Source organism: Neovison vison, chromosome 3 (assembly GCF_020171115.1).
Source record: "Neovison vison isolate M4711 chromosome 3, ASM_NN_V1, whole genome shotgun sequence".
In the NCBI taxonomy this organism is placed as follows: Eukaryota; Metazoa; Chordata; class Mammalia; order Carnivora; family Mustelidae; genus Neogale; species Neogale vison.
The window spans coordinates 46,637,371-46,649,742 of NC_058093.1; positions in this window are offsets into that span (position 1 = coordinate 46,637,371).

The following is a 12,372-nucleotide window of genomic DNA, read 5'->3' on the forward strand; positions in this document are numbered from 1 at the left end:
GACAGCCAGTCTCCCGGCATCTGTTCAGATGGGCAATCCTGTACACGAAGGCTGCGCCTGTGGTCTGTAAAGCCGGGCACCAGGCTGGGTAGGCAGCATCTCCTGGGATGCCCAGGCCCTACGACAGTACAGGCTGTGTGGCCACCAGGACAGCTGGCCTCCTGGACCAGGAAAGAAAAAAAGGACTAAGGGAAGGACCAGGGGCTCTGTCCCTTCAGGCCAGGCTAGGAGGGCACCAGACCAGCAGCCAGAGACCCCCTGCCTGTGTGCTACACCAGACGTCCCTCCTCTGGCCCCAGTCTCTCCCTCTGAGGACTGAGGGCAGTGGGTGGAGGGATTCAGGATCAAAGGAGAGAAGTGTGTGAACTGGAAGAGGGGGAGCCTGAGGCCAGGAGGCAGCAGGAGGCCCTGCTCTGGTCCCCTGCAGCTGCAGCACCCACGCCGCTGCCCTCCGGCCCCACAACCCAGAAGGTGGGGCTGTCGTGCCTGCCCAGACAGAGCCCAGCCCAGCCAGGACCTGGGACACAGACATCAAAGGAGCCAGGCCGTGGGCAGAAGGAGTCAGGCAGGAGAAGGAGGCCTCACTTCTGGGCAAATATTTGCCTGCTGCCAGATAAAGCACCTGCCCCTAAAGAGAGGGGTGACCTGCCTCCCAGGAGCCAGCTCTACACCCTGGTCAGAGCCCCTGCCTGGGCCTGGGGGAGGCACGCACACTCCCCTGGGGGTGGGGTGTTTGCCGGCCTGGCTTCTGAAAGCACCCTCTCAGGAGCACGCGCAGGCCCGAAAGTACTTGTTTTGGGGAGTGGCCAGAGAGACGGTGCACCTGCCTCAGGGGTGCCCGTGTGCACAGACAGGGATGCCCCCAGCCCTGACCGTGCTGGGGCCACACAAGCACGGACAGTCAAAAGGTCCTGCTGTCTGTGCTCCACAGACTGCATCTCCCAAGGGTCTTTGAGACCCCTGCCCACAGCCCCTCCCTGTATAGACAGGACATGACACTGAGCCAGGGTTTCTGGACAGGGCTGTCCCCTGCAATCTGGACAGCTCATGTTGCACCTGGTGGGAAGCTCACCCAGGAGCTCTGGAAGAGCTGATGGGGGACATCCAGAAGGGACAGAGGCATGGGCAGCAGCACATCCTAGTCCTGCAGTCCCAGCCCTGAGCCCCCAAAAGGTCCCGGCAGGAAGCTGAACATACACCTGCCTTTGGCCGGGCAATCTCAGCCCCAGAGTGTCCCCACCAGATAGCAGCACACATGTCCGCCTGCAGGGGTGAGAAGGTCCTCAGCAGTGATGCTGGCAACAGCCCCAGAGAGAGACAGAATCATGCCGCCTGAGACAACCACAGTGAATGCTCCAGACCCAGCAGCACAGGCCCCCTCATGCAGAGAGGGCCTTTGCAGGTGGGGCCAAGGGGAGGATCCCAAGATGGGCCACTGTGCTGGGTTCTCCAGGGGCCCGGTGTCATCACGTGGGTCCTTACAAGAGTGAAGCCACAGAGTCAGTGAAGGAGATGTGTCAGAGAGCTGCGGGAGAGTGATGGGGCCACCGGGCTGCAGAAGCTGGAAAAGGCCAGGAGAGGGCTTGTCTTCTGGAGCCTCTGGAAGGAGCCGGCCCTGCTGACACCTTGACTTTGGATGTCTGACCTCTGGAGCTGGAAGAAGAAAATGGTGTTGTTTTAATGCATTAATTCAGGGCAGACTTCTCAGCACAGGCGGAAGAAACTCCCAGAGCCCCAGCCAAGCCCCAGCCAGGTGTCAGGGGAGAAGGATGGGACACAGAGCATGTCACTCACGCAGGGCTGGAACCTCCCCCAAAGTGAGCCCACCCCAGACAGCGCTCCCCTTACTTGGGCCGGGGCCACAATGCCCAGGAAGGGGCCTGGTTGTATCTGGCCTCCCGATGTGTGTGTTGGTTCGGGGATGCGTCCTGCTTGTCGAAACTCACCCCGCGGGACACGCCTGTCTGCGCACCTGTCCAGCTACAGCTCACACTCCAGTAAAACCCAAGCGAGATGCAGGGAAGCCAGAGGGGGCCCAGGGGGAGAAGCTGGAGGGGGCAGTGGGGTTCCTGACCACCCAGGAGCCTGGCCACACACTTGAAGTCGGGACACAGCCCAGCCAGCAAGGAGGTGCCATGATGGTGGGCACGGGACCCCACACTGCACCTCCACCTGTCGGCTCCACCCAGCCCCCTGGGGACAGCAGGGGTCGCCAGCCCCACCTCAGTCAGTGACCCTAAGGCACAGGCCCATAGCACAGCCTGTGGACAGGGAGCTGGGGATGGTCTTCCTGCCCCCTCCCTCCCAGAGGCCACCCTGGGCCCAAGCATTTCACCAGAGTGGGGGCGGGAGTGGGCATAGGTCATGGGGGGCATAGGAGGCATAGTGGGAATAGGGGTCCCTCTGGCAGAGGCTCCACTGGTAGAAGCAGATTCTACCTCTCCCGGCCCAGGAACCCTCCATGGGACAGGCAGGCAGACCGAGGCTGGAGAGGATGGAGTCCCCAAAGACCCTAGCCCTGTCCCCCAAGCACAGGCCAAGTCACCGTGGTTAGCAGACAGCGCCTGCTCACACAGCCCACTGCCTGCCCCAGGCTCACCCTGCCCTGATGCCAGTGACCACAGACTCTGGCCCCGGAGGTGGTCTGCGCTGTGTGTCCCCCTGGGTCTTCCCAGAGATTCCTGCCTGAGCTTCTCCCCAGGCAGGGTATAGGGGGTTGGGCTCCGAGTCCCCAGTGTGGGGCTCCCTTTCTCTTCTCCCCAAACTCATGGCAGCTTTGGTTCCCCTGTCCACTGCCTGCCATCTCTCAACCCCCGGCTCAGGGTCCTGACATCTGGGTCCCAGCCGCTGGCAACTCACCTCTCTCTCTGCTCTCTGGTTCTCAATGATTCCTTTTTGCAACGTGTCTTCACTGAACAGACCAGGGAACAGAGGGACCCCTCTCACAACCAGGGTCCCCACAGCTCCTGTCCTCTGGCCCAGAGGAGCTTGACACTGGACCCAGGAGCCTTTCTGCCAAGCTGAGTACCCCCTGGCCGGGCCCAGAGCTCCAGCTGCCCACCTGGGTGACCTCACCAGGAGCATGAACCCCGGACCCTTTAGACTCCTCATTCCCTCGTGCCCTCACTGTGACCCTCCCCTCTTTTGGAACTCCCCCCCAGCCAAGGCCTCAGTGTGGTATCCTCATGCCCACCAGAGCCCACCATCACTTCTCCTGCCCACCCTGTGGGTGTCTCACAACCTCCCCACAGGCCTCTCTGCTCACACACACCCTTACCCCTGGCCTCATCCACTGTCCTGTGTCGCCTCAGGATCCTGGCCTCCTTCATGGCTGCCCCAGCACCTGGTTCGCTAGGAGATGTGAGTCCTGGACCCCGGCCTGGAGGGTATGCATGTGGCCTGGGGGGAGGGGAGGCCACGGCCAGAATTCCCCCTGGGGCAGAGTTTGGAGAGGGCTGAGGGTGGAGGGTAGGACACATAGCTGGGAGGTACAAACACTGGCCGTGAGCGGACCCCAGCATCCGGGGCAGGACCGTGGGAGGACATGAGTCCTGCCGTGATTTCCTTCACAAGTTAACAAGTTCTCCCTACAGCGTGGAGCCTTCACAAGTGGGGTGCGTCCTGGGCGCTTGGGAACCATGCGTCTATCTGAAATGACTGCTCCATACAGTGTTTTCAAGTGAAAGTCCCCAAGTTTCACTCCACACACAACATCACAGAGACCCTGCGTAGTGCAAGTAAGATGCGGAAACAATATCATGTGGAAACATACCAAGGCTCCAACCTTCAAGACCAGATTTACAAAATGTTGCATTAATCTCTGATGTGATCTTTGGCTATGAAACTGCTCTTTTCTATCAGATCCTGTGTTTTATGTTGTGACAAGGTAAAGAGATTCACACTGGCCACGCACAGTGACTACCGTTTGCTATTCCAGCCACGGAAGGGAGCCATGGGTCATGAGATGGGGAGACAGCCCTGGAGACCAAAATCCGACAGAGTCAGGTCCTCTGGGGACCCAAGACCCACATGATTTCCCCACCCCACCCCACCCCATCCCAGCCCCCACCGCAGCAGGCAGCAGGGCTCTTTGCAGGAAATGCCTGACATTTTTAAGAAGTGCTAAGGACTCAGGGTTGTAGGCAGAGGCGTGGCTGTGTAGAAGGCCCAGGAGTCCAGACACCAGGGGGAGCATGCCCTTGGGGCCCACACCTGTCCCAGGCCTGGCTGAATCCTGGGGGGCGGGGGGCGGGGATTCAGCACAGGGGGCTAGGGAGAGCATCCCTGTGGCTCAGGGCAGCAGCGGCTGGGGTCTGTGGGGACAGGTAGAGCAGGAGAGCCCACCCGGGCACCTGACTCTGCCTGATGGCAGACAGGTGTCCCTGCAGCGGGAACATGGACCCACTGGCGTTTGGGGCATTGAGGAAGAGGGCAAGGTTGCCGCCTTGGGGAGCGGGGGGTGGCATAAAGTCTGCTCTGAGGACCATGGCGCGTGAGGGCAGGAGGCCCGGCATGGCCTGTCTTGTGTCTGGGGTTTAATGAATAAGACTGTACCTAGGCTAAAGGTCAGTTTGGACAAATGCACTGTGGTTATGTAACGTGTGACCAGCGAGGGCAGGGGGGCTGAAGGGTCCATGGAAACTCTCCTGTCAGTCTACAATTATTTCAAAATAAAGAGGTGTTTTTTTTTTTTTAAGATTTTTATTTATTTATTTGACACAGAGAGATGCAGCGAGAGAAGGAACACAAGCAGGGGAAGTGGGAGAGGGAGTAACAGTCCTCCCTGAGTAGGGAGCCTGATGAGGGCCTCAATCCCAGGACCCTGGGAACATGACCTGAGCTGAAGGCAGATGCTTAAGGACTGAGTCACCCAGGTGCCCCAAAATAAAGAGTTTTTAAAAATCGACAGAGGTGAGGAGCAGCTGACACAGACCCGTCCTTCACCCATTCTCCGAGTGGGGAAGGGGACCCGGAGGCCCTGCAACCAGACCGCTGCCACTCCGCCTTGACCTCTAGGGTAAGAACAGTGGGGACTAAGTAATAAGAAGGCTAGCATCTCAGCTCAGACAGACAACCCAACAGGCACAGGCTCCTGCGCAGAGCAGGCCCGTGCTCCCACCACAGGAAACACAGCAGCCCCCAAGTAGGGGGCCCTCCGCTCTGCTCCAGAGGGAAGACCTGGACAGAAGCGCGCAGAGGCCGTCCCACCCCACCAGCCGAGTGAACTGGTGTGTGGATGCCTGCGGGAGCCAGGAATCCAGGGAGGCAGAGACTGCCCACCTTGGTGTGGGGGTGTCAGTTGTTGAAAGCCCTGGGGGCGGAGGGGACCCAAATGACCCCCTCCTTGTCAAGAAGGACCCTTCAGCTGGACCTCAACTTCTGAGAAATGACGTAAGGACAAGACTGGGAACAATCCACGCATCCATCGAGAAGGGCAGGTCCAACAACACGCAAATGTGTAGGGGTGCGCATGTGCGGGGTCGTGCGTGCGCACGGACTCACGGGGAGATTTAGGGAAATGAGAACATCACCGGGCAGATTGAGATAAAAAGCCGTGGGTACAACAGTGGGAAAAGCGCACCCCCTGCGTGATCGAGGGTGGGACAGCAGGTGCGTGTGCGCACAGACCTGTGTGTGCATCCAGTCCATGCGGCTGTAGGTCTGCAAATGCAGGACGTCCCCTCCCAGACCCCTCCCTGCGAACCCTGGGAGCTGCCCCAGCAGGAAGGAGACGCTGCTCTGTGCAGTCCTTAGCATCCCTGAATGCTGACCAAGGGACTTCTTATTTACTCGTCATCATCAGCTCTTTGGAAAGGTTCTGAAATGGTCTGTAGCTGCTGCTGGGGAGGCCAGGGCTCCAACTTGAGAGCCCTTTGGGTTTGCAGCATAGGGCACAGAGCAGGTGCCTTCAATGCATAATGAATGAATGAATGAATGAATGGCCTTACCCTGAAGGTGAGCACCACCACACAGGCCTCTGCAGCCTTGTCTTACCCCCATCCCTCACCCCCAGTATAGCTGCAGGGGCCACAGGCTTTGTCGTCCAGAGCAAATTGAGCAGACAGGTCCTCTGCACCAGGGAGAGATTCTCTGGATACACATGCACCTTCACCGGTCCCTTTCCCTCTCTGCCCCATCACTGTGTTCTCATCAGGCCGGATCCCCCCACCATCCTCAGGTGGGGCAAGGGTCCCAGTCCACCCTTGGGCAGAGCCCTACACAGGCATGGGGGCGGTGCCTGCCAAACCCTGGTCCATCCTGAGATCCAGGTAAGCAGAGACACCTGCAGATGCATCCCCAGTGCTCTGGAGCCAGGATGTCTCTGGGGCAACATTCAGTGTCATGCGTGTCTACGGGGCTAAGCCATAGACCCCAGGGATTCAACTAAGTGGTAATCTAAGAGTTTCAGGAAAGGCTGAAGGGAGTCAGCTGACCTCCCTAACAGAGAAGACCCCCCAGGGTGGGTGGGCCTCCAAAAATCTCCTAATATGTGTATAAATATCCTCCTGTCTTCACCTCTCTGAGCCCTAATGGACACAGTGGGCTGGAAGGCTGGAGTGTGGGGACACCACCCCTTCCCCGGCACAGCGAGCTTCAGCCTGGTCCATTTTTTAGATCATGGTGGGGGTCCATGTAAGTTATTCTTTTAATTAAGCATTTCCTGCTAAAAATAAAGTCTGCAAACCATTGATGGAGCCAACACTTATCAGTGCCCAGAAGGAGGCACTGCGTGGAGGGAGGAGGAGGCCCGGCTGGTCGGCTGGTCCAGGACACTGCACCAGCCGCCAGCCCCCAGCCTCCGGTGTGGCTGTCCTGTCCACCACGTGGGGATGGAGCTGGCCTGCACTGCAGGCAGGGGTGGGACCGAGACTTGGCAGGGAGCCCCCTGCAGCCATGCCTGGCAGCCGGCACCTCTCCCTGCAGCCATGCCTGGCAGCCAGCTCCTCTCCCTGCATCCATCCCTGGCAGGCAGCCCCAGCTCTGTCATCAATCACCCAGGGTGGAAGGAGCCTCTCTCCTGGAAGATTCCAGAACAATCTGCTTCCACTGTTCCCTTTCCTTCTCATGAAGTGGGGAGGGGTCTGGGCACAGGGAGCCAGTGGCCTCTTCTTTCTCTGACCCACCGTGACTCAGGATGGGGCTCCTGGTCCTTTTCCTGAGGCTGAGCCCCGGCACTCACCCCAGCCATGCATCTGGGACCCTCAGGGGGACAGCTGGCTCCGGTGACCATGAGGACTTGGGGGATGCTGCCTGCCTTCTGCAGTGAGGTGGAGCTGGGCTAGAAGACAGGCCAACCCCGCACCAGAGAACCCAGGCCCTCGGGAGCCCCTAGCACGCACACCCTGCGGGTTCCACCCTCTCTTCCATGGAATCCAGTGGAGGGCAGCCCTCAGAGCCGGCTTGGGTCATGAGGCTTGAGCCAGGGAACAGCACAGTCTGGGGACAACAGAAGCAGCTAGGCTGGTCTACAGGGGCAGGTCTAAGGAGTGGAGAATTCTGCCTTGCCCCAGCTGAGGTCTGCCCTCAGCTTCTGGGAGGTGCTCTCCGAGCCCTCAGGATATCCAGCCCAGTAGGAGTGCCTTTGTTTCCCCCGGGGCCTCGGGTACACCAGGCAGTGACCACGTACTTCTGGGTGGGAGTCTTCAGGTCAGTATCAGTTGACTCCAAAAAGGGCTGGAGACTGAGGTCAGCTGCTTGCACAGTCAATCAATCCGAGAATCATGCTCTGTGATGGGGCCACGGAGCCCCAGTAAAGACTCAGGACAGGGGCGCCCCGTCAGAGTGCTCCGTGCGTGCTGACCTCATGTTGATGCCTGGAGGGCACACTGTGCTGACTCCACACGTGGACAGGGAAGCATCTTGTGCAGTGTGTCCTGAGCTCTACGCCGCACCGCCCCCCCCCAGCTGCTCCTTTCCCTGAGTGCGAGTTCTGAGCATCGTTCAGGTGACTAATAGGACTTGAGGGTGGTCTTGGGGACCACAGACTTGCCACTGGTGTCAGAGTGAGGGCGTCTTGGGTGGACGGTTCCCTCCAACCCATATCTGGGGAACCCTGGGCCTTGTCCCCCTGGACCCCCTTGTGGGAGAGCCCTAGACATGTGGGGGCCTGGGACCACCCACGCCCTCCTCTGAATGCAAACGACTATGCTCTCAGGTCGGGGAAGGAAGGTGAGGGTGTCTGGGAGCAACCCACTGAGCACTGGCCACTGCTCTCTGGTTTCCCTCGCTGGAAAGCCTCTGGGGCAGGCGCTGGGGTGGAACCCTACCTCAGCCACCTCCCAGGGCCACACTGCAGTCACATTTGGGGGCTGGCCTGCGGCTCCGCCTCCGCCCAGTGGCCGGGCTCAGCTTCAGGGCCATCTGTACAGACCCTGAACTTCAAGCAGAATCAAAGGGTTTTTAAAGTTTGGGTAAAAAAAATCTTGTGATTTTTTTTTTTTTTTTCAAATAGTTTGGGCTTGGCAAGTCCCAAGCTATAGTGTGCCAAGCGCTCCTTCCTCCTATAATTTAAAGAAGAAAAAAAAAAAAAACAAAAAAAAAACAAAAAACAAAACCACTGTACATTTCAAGGGAAATGGCCATTGCAGTCACGGCTTAAAGAATCTGCTCTGTGTCTGGCAGACTCCCGGGGCCTCCTCCCCAGCTTGGTGACTTCCTATTTATCTTACTTTTGTCTGTCAATGAGGTTCTATCCCTACAGGGAGTGAGAAGCCAGCCCAGGCCACAGGTGGCCAGGTGGGGCTTGCCAAGAACCCCTCCCCAGGGCAGGTGACCAGGAGGCCGGGCCACACACCCCAGCCTGTGCAGGGATCCTGGACTCTGAGGCCTGCCCTCTACCCTGCTGTCCATGGCAGAGGTCAGGAATCCGCCAGCCAATTGCCTGAACCACCATCCCCCCCACTGCCCAGTGTGCAGGACAGACACAGACCAGCCAACGCCCCCCACACACCCAAAAGGCCCAGGCAGGCTCTGCTCAGTATTTTGGGGGCACATAGAGAGGGCTGCCGACTGTTGTGTGGGCCGAGGAGGGAACATGAAAGAAGGCCTTGGGGTCACAGCCAATGCCGGACTGAGTCCTGCCTTGTGAGAACTCGCCCAGAAAATGCACTGAGAGATGAAGGATAAAGGATGGTCTCCTCCATGGGCAGACACCAAGCATTGGAGCTCCAGAGGGACCAAGAACCCTGACGGGGCTCCCAGGACAGGCAGCAGGAAGGAGCCCCAAGACACATGGCCAGGAGCTTACAGAACTCCTCCCTGAGGCCCCACATCCTGCATTAGCGTGTTTTCTGTGGCCTTCAGTGGAGGAAGGGACTGGTCCTTGCAGGGCCCCGTGCCATCTGCAGATGGGCCCCACATCCTCGTGTCACCACCGGCCACCAAGCCTGTTTACGGGCCCAGGAGCCAAGCGTCCACAATGTTGAGCAGTGATTCCTGCTCAGACTAGGGGGTGAGCTTGCTCATACCCTCCACGTGCCCCATCATGCAGATCTACCCAGGGAGCAGAAGCCTGTCAGGCACAGAGAGCCCCCAAAACTGTGCCCAGAGTGGCACCCAGGCCTCCCAAGGGGCCATCTCTGTCATCCAGCCTTACACAGTGACCCACTGTCTAAAGATGGGGGAGGAGGGACGGCAGGCCCCAGGGAAGGAGCCCTCCTCCTCAGCAGGTGGAGGGTGTGGAAGCCTACATGGAGACCACCCCACCCATTTCCAGGTCACCCTGGGAAAGCCCAGGCCACCAGGTTCCCTGCGGCAAGACGGTGCTGTCAGGAACATGCATGATGCTGAAGGAGTCTAAGAGGCCATGGGAAGCCTAGAGGGAGGATGGGACGCCGCCGGCTTCACAGAGAACTTGCCAGACGGTGGACATACAGCCCCGACAGCCGGCCATAATAGGGACATGGGCACCGGCCCCACAGACACAAGGACATGGAAGCCCCCCAAGCAGAAGTCAGCCAGACGGTCAGAACTGAAGGGCTTCGAGGCTCACCATAGCAAACCACAGCAAGGATGCCGTTAAAGATGCTTCCATTTCAAGTTGGGCTTAGCCCTGGAGCGCGGGATGGTTCAGCGTCGGCAGCTCTAGGAATACAATCCATGACAGTGAGAGGAGAGAAGAGAAATACGATCATCAAAGCAGAAGTGGAAAAACCCCATATCCTTCCCCACTAAAATTTTAAAAACAAACATCTTAGCAAGGAAAGTGTAGAAGTGAACTTCTCTAACTTGATAAAGATTTTTTTCTAGAAACCTTCAGCCAACATCATGATGAGCGGTAAAACTTTAAAAAGAAGTCAGGAGGGAAAAAACAAGTGTCTTCATGATTGGCAGTATTTTAAAACATTGCATCATCCACCAATATTTTACTGGAGATCTCAGGCGAGATAATAATATGTTAAAAAAAAAGAAAGAAAAGACAGAAATATTTGGAAGTTAAAAGGTCAAGTTCCGGCCAACTGTAGGCGCTACCAAGAAATCAGAAGACAATCAACTGAAATTCTATTAAAACTAGTCAGATAATTGGGACGCCCAGCTGGCTAAGTCCACAGAGTGAGGGTCTCCTGATCTTGGGGCCGTGAGTTTGAGCCCCATGGTGGGCATGGAGCCAACTTAAAACACAGAAAAGAACTGAAAGAGTTGGGTGTTCTAGTCAGATTGTGAGTCAGATTGGAAGATCAGTGTTCCACAGTCACCACCTGTCTTGAACACAGCAATGACCCATGGAAATACGTTGTCAAAAATACTGCTCCTAGCAGTCAAAAATGTCTAAAAATAAATCCAAAAATTTAAGTCTAGATGAGGAAAAGTATAAAACTTTACTGAAAAGCCATAAAAAAGTGAATAAAAAGAGAAATTTGAAACACATTGAATTCTCAATTTTGAGGGGAAAAAAAAAATCGGTTCTCCTAAGCACTTAGCTACCAATTCAGGGCAATTCCCATCTGTTATTCATGGGATTTGACGTGTTGAAGCCAAAGTTCTTGTGGAGGACAACATTTGAATGAATAGGCAAGAAATTTTCAAAGCTAAGAAATATACGTCCTGTAAAACTACCATGTTCAAGTCAGCATGGCCTCTGCCCAGAGAGAAATATACAGAGAAATCCAAGGATAAGAGCCCAGAAATAGATCTGTGTATGTTGGGAGCTATTTACTGGCTTATCATCCGTGGAGGCGTGGGGAGGAGGGAGGTCTGCAGCATGGATTGCAGGCAAGAGCTCGATCTTTAATCCACAGAGAGCTCCTCCGGATCAATAAGACAAAGACCAACGATGAAGGGGGAAATGGCAGCATGCTTGCACAGACAGGCCATGGGCTGAAGGAAACGCGCTCTACTCCTCCATCCTCAGTATCTGCTGAGAGTACTATCCCACATCCCATAGCTCAGCGGACGTGTTTCGGAGCATCTGTCCTGTAGAAACTGTGACGTGTGCTCACAGAAAGCCCCTGGTGCCGCTTTAATGTCATTTTTTCAAAATAACAACACTCTAGAGCAGAGGCATGGATTCACCAAGGGAGAATGCAGCCATTTTGCAGAATGTAGACAATGCATTGCAAATACCAAGGTGATCCACAGGTACAAATGCCGAAGGATCACAAGGACTTCGGGTGTAGTTAAAAAAAAAAAAAAAACAGAAAAGAAAGCTGCTCAACAGTCCAACAGTATGCCTGCTCAGCCCAAACAGATGTGCCCACGTAAAAGCCCAGAGAAAGTTCTAGAAGGGCACATCTGCTGTGTTAACCTCAATCACACTGGAGGGAGGCTATGAATTGAAAGCATGAACAGGGACTTTCTGTCTTTATTGTTCATATATTTCTGAATTCGGAATTTTGTTTGAACAATCACATAGACATGCATTACTAGAGTTTGGAGTTTTGTTGGGGCTTTTTTTAGGTTTTTAGAAAACTTTAAATGCTGATGTGTTGGTCACACAAACCAGATGTGGCTGAGAGCAGCCATCTTCGGCCACTTTCACCTCCTCCTCCTCTCCAATCAGGGCTGCTGCCAGTGGTCCCTGTCCCAGCTGATGGGACAGCCCCACTACGGGTCCAGTCAGGCGTGTCAACATGGAAGCGCCGGGGTTCCAAGTGCTCCTGCTCATCGGTACATGTGGCATCACTGCAGGCCCCCAGGGTCACTCCGGGTGTCTCTGAGCACTAGATGGGGGCATGGCCAGCAGGTGAGGCCTCTGTGTATTTCGCATCTCATGATTACCTTACAGTGCCCAATTCCAGATGGCTTGAGGGTGCAGCTGGAGAATCAGGCACTTGTCGAGAATAGCTCCTTCTGGAAAATCTGCAGACAAGATAGGAAGGAACTTCAGGCCAGAGGAAGTGGGCCTGGGGCTGGGGGTCTTCCTGAGGCAATGAG